The sequence below is a fragment of the Zea mays genome, chromosome 8 (assembly GCF_902167145.1).
Source record: "Zea mays cultivar B73 chromosome 8, Zm-B73-REFERENCE-NAM-5.0, whole genome shotgun sequence".
NCBI lineage: Eukaryota > Viridiplantae > Streptophyta > Magnoliopsida > Poales > Poaceae > Zea > Zea mays.
Window position 1 is genome coordinate 113,999,883 of NC_050103.1, and position 9,165 is coordinate 114,009,047.

Consider the following 9,165-nt stretch of genomic DNA (forward strand, 5'->3'; position numbering starts at 1 on the left):
ATTGTGTGATGGTCCTTGCGGGGTCTAAGTGACCCATGAGATTAAGGAAGAAGCCTCACTCGGTCTAGGTGACCGTTTGAGAGAGGGAAAGGGTTGAAAGAGACCCGGTCTTTGTGACCACCTCAACGGGGACTAGGTTCTTTAGAACCGAACCTCGGTAAAACAAATCACCGTGTCATCCACTTTATTTTCTTGGTTGATTTGTTTTTCCCTCTCTCCCAGACTTGGATTTTATTCTAACGCTAACCTCAGCTTGTAGTGTGTTTGAAGTTATAAATTTCAGTTTTCGCCTATCCACCCCCCCTCTAGGCGACTTTCAATTGGTATCAGAACCCGGTACTTCATTAGAGTGTAACCAATCAAAGTGATGTCGGGAGGATCCGCCAAGAGGGAGATGGAAATGGGCACAAGCCACGGGATGGCTCCATCAAGGGAATCTGGTGCCAAAGGAAGGGAGGAATCACCTCCCCGCGTCAAGTCGCAGCGGAGTGGCGACAAGAAGAAGAAAATGAAGAAAGTGGTCTACTACGAGACCGACTCTTCGTCACCCTCCACCTCCGGCTCTGACGCGGCGTCCGTCACTTCTAAGCGCCATGAGCGTAAGAAGTTTAGTAAGATCCCCTTATGCTATCCTCGCATTTCTAAACGTACTCCTTTACTTTCCGTCCCATTAGGCAAACCACCGGTTTTTATGGTGAAGATTATTGTATGTGGAGTGATAAAATGTGGCATCATCTAACCTCACTCCACGCTAGCATATGGGACATCGTTGAGTTTGGAGTGCAGGTATCATTCGTAGGGGACGAGGGCTACGACTCGGATGAGGTCGCCCAAATCCGGCACTTCAACTCCCAAGCCACTACTATACTCCTCGCCTCTCTATATCGAGAGGAGTATAATAAAGTGCAAGGGTTGAAAAGCGCCAAAGTGATTTGGGACGTGCTCAAGACCGCGCACGAGGGAGATGAGGTGACCAAGATCACCAAACGGGAGACGATCGAGGGGGAGCTCGGTCGATTCGTCCTCAACTAAGGAGAGGAGCCACAAGCAATGTACAACAGGCTCAAGACCTTGGTCAACCAAGTGTGTAACCTCGTGAGCACCAAATGAGATGACCATGAAATGGTCAAGGTTATTCTAAGATCACTCATTTTTTTGCAATCCTACGCAAGTTCAATTAATACGTGGTGATCCTAGATATAAGCTAATGTCTCCCGAGGAGGTTATAGGAAAGTTTGTGAGCTTTGAGTTGATGATCAAAGGCTTCAAACAAATCGTCAACTTGGAGCAAGGCGGCACCTCCACACCCGAGGTGCAACCCGTCGCATTCAAAGCGATGGAGGAGAAGAAATATGAGTCTACATCAAGTAGGCTCCCCATCGACACCTCCAAGCTCGACAACGAGGAGATGGCGCTCATCATCAAGAGCTTCCGTCGAATCCTCGAGCAAAGGAGGGGGAAGTACTACAAACCCCACTCCAAAAGGGTGTGCTACAAATGTGGTAAGCCCGATCATTTTATCGCTAAATGCCCTATGTCTAGTGATAGTGACAGGGACAACGACAAGATGGGGAAGAAGAGGGAGAAGAAGAGATACTACAAGAAGAAGGGCGGTGATGCCCATGTGTGTCGGGAATGGGACTCCGACATGAGCTCCATCGACTCCTCCGACGAGGATGCCGCCAACATCGCCGTCAACAAGGGTCTTCTCTTCCCCAACATCGGCCACAAGTGCCTCATGGCAAAGGATGGCAAAAGGAAGAAGGTTAAATCTAGAGCCTCCACAAAATATACAACATCTAGTAATGAGGGTAGCTCTAGTGAAGATGAGGATAATTTGCTTACCCTTTTTGCCAACCTTAACATGCAACAAAAGGAAAAACTAAATGAATTGATAGGTGTTATTCATGAGAAGGATGAACTCTTGGATAGCCAAGAGGACTTCCTTATTAAGGAAAACAAAAAGCATGTTAAAGTGAAAAATGCTTATACTTAGGAAGTAGAGAAAAATGAAAAATTGACTAAGGAGCTTAGCATTTGCCATGACACTATTTCAAACCTTAGAACTGAGAATGATAGTTTAATTTCTAAGGTTGAAAAATTAAATGCTTGCCATGATTTAATTGCCAATCTTAGAAATGAAAATGCTAGTTTAATTGCTAAGATTAATAAATTGAATGAATCAATTTCTAGTCTTAAAACTGAGAATGCTAGTTTAATTTCCAAGGCTAGAGACTTAAATGTTTGCAATGATTCTATTTCCTGTCTTAGAGATGAGAATGCCATATTACATGCTAAGATAGAAGAATTAAATATTTGCAAACCCTCTACATCTACTGTTGATCATGTCACTATTTGTACTAGATGTAGAGATATTAATGTTGATGCTATTCATGATCACCTTGCTTTAATTAAACAACAAAATGATCATATAGCTCAATTAACTAGTAAAATCAATGAGCATGAAATTGAAAATGAAAAATTTAAATTTGCTAGAAGCATGCTCTATAATGGGAGACGCCCTAGCATCAAGGATGACATTGGTTTCCAACAGGGAAGCAATGTCAAACTTAATGCCCCAAAAAGATTGTCTAATTTTGTTAAGGGCAAGGCTCCCATGGTTCAGGATAATGAGGGCTATATTTTATATCCTACTAATTATCCTGAACACAAGATTAGGAGAATTCATGCTAAGAAATCTCATTCTGTTTTCCATCATGCTTTTATGTATAAGAATGAGGCATCTAGCTCTAGGCATTCTACACATGTTAAAATGCCTAAAAAGAAAACTCCTACTGCATCAAATGAGCCTAACATGTCATTTAAGACTTTTGATGCATCTTATGTTTTAACTAATAAATCAGGCAAAGTAGTTTCCAAATATGTTGGGGGCAAACACAAGGGCTCCAAGACTTGTGTTTGGGTACCCAAGGTGCTTGTCTCTAACATCAAAGAACCCAAGACTGTTTGCGTACCTAAGAACAAGGTCTAAATTGTTTTGTAGGTTTATGCATCCGGGGGCTCAAGTTGGATAATAGGCAGCGGATGCACAAACCACATGACAGGGGAGAAAAGGATGTTCTCCTCCTATGAGAAAAACGAAGATCCTCAAAGAGCTATTACATTTGGGGATGGAAATCAAGGTTTGGTCAAAGGACTTAGTAAACTTGCTATATCACCTGACCATTCCATTTTCAATGTTTTTTCTTGTAGATTCTTTAGATTACAATTTGCTTTTAGTTTCTCAATTATGTGAAATGGGCTACAACTATCTTTTTACGGATACAAGTGTTAGTGTCTTTAGAAGAAGTGATGATTCAGTAGCATTTAAGGGAGTATTAGAGGGTCAGCTATACTTAGTTGATTTTAATAAAGCTAAACTCGATACTTGCTTAATTGCTAAGACTAACATGGGTTGGCTCTGGCATCGCCGACTAGCCCATGTTGGGATGAAGAATTTTCACAAGCTTCTAAAGGGAGAACACATTTTAAGACTAACAAATGTTTATTTTGAGAAAGACAGGGTTTGTAGCGCATGTCAAGAAGGAAAGCAAGTTGGCGTTCATCATCCACACAAGAACAACATGACAACGGACAGGCCACTGGAACTACTCCACATGGATCTATTCGACCCGATAGCTTACAAAAGCATCGACAGGAGTAAGTACTGTCTAGTAATTGTGGATGACTATTCTCGCTTCACTTGAGTGTTCTTCTTGTAGGAAAAATCACAACCCCAAGAGACCTTAAAGGGATTCTTGAGACGGGCTCAAAATGAGTTCGGATTGAGAATAAAAAAGATAAGAAGCGACAACGGGACGAAGTTCAAGAACTCACAAATCGAAGGCTTTCTTGAGGATGAGGGCATCAAGCATGAGTTCTCTTCTCCCTACACACCTCAACAAAATGGTGTAGTGGAGAGGAAGAATAGAACTCTACTGGACATGGCGAGGACCATACTTGATGAGTACAAGACTCCGGACCGGTTTTGGGCTCAGGCGATTAACACCGCCTGCTACTCCATCAACCGGCTATATCTTCACTGAATCCTCAAGAAGACATCTTATGAACTCCTCACTAGTAAAAAGCCCAATGTTTTATATTTTAGAGTCTTTGGTAGCAAATGTTTTATTCTTGTTAAAAGAGGTAGAAAATCTAAATTTGCTCCTAAGGCTGTAGAAGGCTTTTTACTTAGTTATGACTCAAACACAAGGGCATATAGAGTATTCAACAAATCTACTGGATTAGTTGAGGTTTCTTGTGACATTGTGTTTGATGAGACTAATGGCTCCCAAGTGGAGCAAGTTGATCTTGATGAACTAGATGATGAAGAGGCTCTGTGCGTCGCGCTAAGGAACATGTCCATTGGGGACGTGTGTCCTAAGGAATCCGAAGAGCCTACACAAGCACAAGATCAACCGTCATCTTCCAATCAAGCATCTCCACCAACTCAAGATAAGAATCAGGCTCAAGACAATGAAGATGAAGATCAAGAGGATGAGCCACCTCAAGAGGAGGACAATGATCAAGGGGGAGATGACCATGACAAAGACAAGGAAGATGAGCAAGAAATTCAAGGTCAAAGACCGCCACACCCAAGAGTCCACCAAGCGATTCAACGAGATCACCCCGTCAACTCAATCCTCGGTGACATTCATAAGGTGGTAACTACTAGATCTTGAGTTGCTCATTTTTGTGAACATTACTCTTTTGTGTCCTCTATTGAGCCATACAGGGTGGAGGATGCACTAAGAGATTCGGATTGGGTGTTGGCAATGCAAGAGGAACTCAACAACTTCACGAGAAATGAGGTATGGCATTTAGTTCCACGTCCTAACCAAAATGTTTAGGAACCAAGTGGGTGTTCCGCAACAAGCAAGATGAGCATGGTGTGGTGACAAGGAACAGAGCCCGACTTGTGGCCAAAGGATATTCACAAGTCGAAGGTTTGGATTTCGGTGAAACCTATGCACCCGTAGCTAGGTTTGAGTCAATTCGCATATTACTTGCCTATGCTACTTACCATGGCTTTAAGCTTTACCAAATGGACGTGAAAAGTGCCTTCCTCAATGGACCAATCAAGGAAGAAGTCTATGTTGAGCAACCTCCTGGCTTTGAAGATAGTGAGTACCCTAACCATGTTTATAAACTCTCAAAGGCGCTTTATGGGCTTAAGCCCCAAGAGCATGGTATGAATGCTTGTGAGATTTCCTTATCACTAATGGCTTCAAAGTCGGAAAAGCTGATCCTACTCTCTTTAATAAAACTATTGCAAAAGATTTGTTTGTATGCCAAATTTATGTTGATGATATCATATTTGGGTCTACTAACAAATCTACATGTGAAGAGTTTAGTAGGATCATGATTCACAAATTCGAGATGTCAATGATGGGGGAGTTGAATATTTTCTAGGATTTCAAGTCAAGCAACTTCAAGAGGGCACCTTCATCAGCCAAACAAAGTACATTCAAGACATACTTACCAAGTTTGGAATGAAGGATGCCAAGCCCATCAAGACACCCATGGGAACAAATGGGCATCTCGACCTCGACACGGGAGGCAAAGTAGTTAACAAATATGTTGGGGGCAAACACAAGGGCATCTCGACCTCGACACGAGATCCACTTTTGATTTAATATGATATTCAGATGCTGATTGGGCTGGGTGTAAAATTGATAAAAAGAGCACGTCAGGGACTTGTCAGTTTCTGGGGAGATCCCTAGTGTCTTGGGCTTCAAAGAAACAAAACTCAGTAGCTTTTTCTACCGCCGAAACCGAGTACATTGTTGTCGGCGTTTCGACCCCGGGGGGTCCCTGGACCGACGAGTAAATTGTCCCAGATGGGTCGGCGCGAGACGGGACACAAAGGGGGGAGAACAGTAAGGGGAAACCGCAGCCTTCGTGTTGTCCTGCGCCCAGGGCGGATTGATGCGCTTGCAGTAGGGGGTTACAAGCGTTCGCATGGGAGAGAGAGAGCGAGAGCCTTATGCGTCGGCCCGTTCTCCCGCATGGCCAACCTTCTCGTACGAGAGCCCTGGACCTTCCTTTTATAGGCGTAAGGAGAGGGTCCAGGTGTACAATGGGGGGTGTAGCAGTGTGCTAACATGTCTAGCGGAGAGGAGCTAGAGTCCTAAGTACATGTCGTCGTGGCAGTCGAAGAGGTTTTGGCACCCTGTTCATGTGATGTCGTGGCCGTCGGAGGAGCGCTTGGGCCCTGTGGAAGGACAGCTGTCGGGGCTGTTGAATCCTTGCTGACGTCTCCTTGCTTTTGTAAGGGGCTGAGAGCCGCCGTCGTCATGGAGCACGCGGGGCGCCATCATTGTTTGTTTACCGGGGCGAGCCAGATGGGACGCCGGTCTTGTTCCCCGTAGCCTGAGCTAGCTAGGGGTAGGGTAATGATGGCCCCCCTGTGACGTGGTCAGTCCGAGCCCTAGGTCGGGCGAGGCGGAGGCTCCTCCGAGGTTGGGGTCGAGTCCATCTTCCGAGGTCGAGGCTGAGTCCGAGCCCTGGGTCGGGCGAGGAGGAGTCCGTCTTCCAAGGTCGAGGTTGAGTCCGAGCCCTGGGTCGGGCGAGGCGGAGACCGTCTTCCGAGGCCGAGGCTGTGTCCGAGCCCTGGGGTCGGGCGAGGCGGAGTCCGTCGTCCAGCGTCGAGGTTGAGCCCGAGCCCTGGGGTCGGGCGAGGCGGAGCTTCCTATGGCGCCCGAGGCTGGACTTAGCTGCTGTCAGCCTCACTCTGTCGAGTGGCACAGCAGTCGGAGCGAGGCAGGCGGCGCTGTTTTCTTGTCAGGTCGGTCAGTGGAGCGGCGAAGTGACTGCGGTCACTTCGGCTATGTCGACTGAAGAGCGAGTGTCAGGATAAGGTGTTAGGCGATCCTTGCATTAAATGCTCCTACGATACGATCGGTTGGTGTGGCGATCTGGCCAAGGTTGCTTCTCTGCGAAGACTGGGCCTCGGGCGAGCCAAAGGTGTGTCCGTTGCTTGAGGGGGCCCTCGGGCGAGACGTGAATCCTCCAGGGTCAGCTGTCTTTGCCCGAGGCTGGGCTCGGGCGAGGCGAGATCGTGTCCCTTGAGTGGACTGAGCCTTAACCTTAATCGCGCCCATCATGCCTTTGCAGCTTTGTGTTGATGGGGGTTACCAGCTGAGATTAGGAGTCTTGGGGGTACCCCTAATTATGGTCCCCGACAGTAGCCCCCGAGCCTCGAAGGGAGTGTTGATACTCGCTTGGAGGCTTTTGTCGCACTTTTTTGCAAGGGGGCCGGCCTTTCTCGGTTGCGTTTCGTTCCAGTGGGTGCGCGCGAGCGCACCCGCCGGGTGTAGCCCCCGAGGCCTCGGAGGAGTGGTTTGACTCCTTCGAGGTCTTAGCGTGTTTCGTGATGCTTCGGCCGGTCTGGTTGTTCCCTCATGCGAACTGGTCGTAGCCCGGGTGCATAGTCGAGTCCCAAGTTCTCGGGCTGGTATGTTGACGCTGTCAACGGTTTGGCTGGAGCCGGGTTTGCGAGAGCAGCCCCCAAGCCTCCGCATAGAGCGAGAGGACGGTCAAGGACAGACTCGGCTTTTTTCATACGCCCCTGCGTCGCCTTTCCGCAAGGAGGAGAGGGGGAAAGCGCCATGTTGCCCTCGGAGGGCGCCAAACATGGTGTCTCCAGTGAGTTGCTAACGGGTAATCCGAGTGGACGCCCGTGCCCCATTCGTTAGGGGTCGGCTAGTGGCCCGGAGGCGCGCTCCAAAAGTACCTACGGGTGATTCACCGGACCCGGTCCCCTTTTGACGGGGTCTGAGGGCTTGATGCCTCCCTCTAGTGGGATTCTGTTACAAAATCGTTCCCGTCGGTCTCGGAAATGTCCTAGGGTACCTCGGGAGCGTAGCCCGAGCCTTGGTTATGTATCGAACGTACCCAGGGTCATCCCTCGCTCTGCGTGCTCTGAGGCGGCTGTCGAACCCTTCGGGGGCCAGCCTACGAACCCCTGATCAGTAGTGGGCGCGGAGCCCGAGTGGCCTGAGGCGGCCGTTGCTCGAGGGGCCAGCCTTCGAACCTCTGACCAGTAGTGGGCGCGGAGCCCGAGTGCTCTGAGGCGGCTGTTGAACCCTTCCGAGGGGCCAGCCTTCGAACCTCTGATCAGTAGGGGGCTCGGGGCCCGCTTCCTTCGCGGAGAAGGATCCCTTTCGGAGTATCCCCTTTCCCGGTCCCTATAGCAAGAGAGAAAGAGGAAGTGGAAAAGGATACGAAATCGAATGACGTGGCACACCTTTTTTGACGCGGTCATCATGGTGGAGGTGAAGCGTCGCCTGCTTTGCCTGCCAAAGGTGTCGCCTGTCGTGCCGCAGAGTTAATGCGACGGGACGAGTGGTTCGCGGGGCAGCCGTTATGCGTGCGCGAGCCGTTCGAGGAACGGAACACGGGCGCGTCGTCTTCACGCCGTGGGAGAGGGTTCCCTCGCTGTCCCAGGAGGGGGCGTGCGCTTGCTGACGACTTGACTGCTGCTTCCGCCTGCCTGCCACCGCCATTACTATTGGCCCATTTCTGGCCGTATCGACCGTCGTGCCTTCTCCCGCGGTTGACTGACCCGTGACCGATGTGCTTGGTTGGCACTGTCGGGTCATGCGCAGGGTCGCCTCGAGTTCGTCGTCCCGCAGGCTCTCCGATGTGGAGGTTGTTCATACCCGCGGGAGTGGAACCGGAGTTCTGTTTGTAATGGCACCTTGAGTGCCGGTGTTTGTTCATTGTGGTTGTCGGGGCCTGAACATGTAGGTATTTTTGGGTGTAATACCGTGTCCTTTCCTCATTTTGAGCACTAGAACTCGCCTGTCGGCTAGCCGAACCGCTTGACCAAATGTGAGTTGCTCTGTGCGGAAGGTGACGAGTGGGGTATCCGTATCCCGGAGGCGTAGGAATCCCTCGGCTCAGTCGGCCTTGCCACCCGAGGCTTCACTTGCTTAGTCTAAGAAACCCTCGGCCGCTCTGCGGTGAGCCGGGGCCGAGGGCAGCAGTGTCAGCGTGGACAGAGGCGGAGTTGGCTCGAAAAAGGAAGCTTCATCGGCCGGAGCCTGGCCGGGCCGTCCACTAGCGGGACCAGCTCCGGAGTTGGGTTGCCGAGGCCATGAGCCGGGCTGATGTCCTCGGGGGACAGCTGGCTGTGGCCACGGAGCGGCCGGTCGAGTCGTC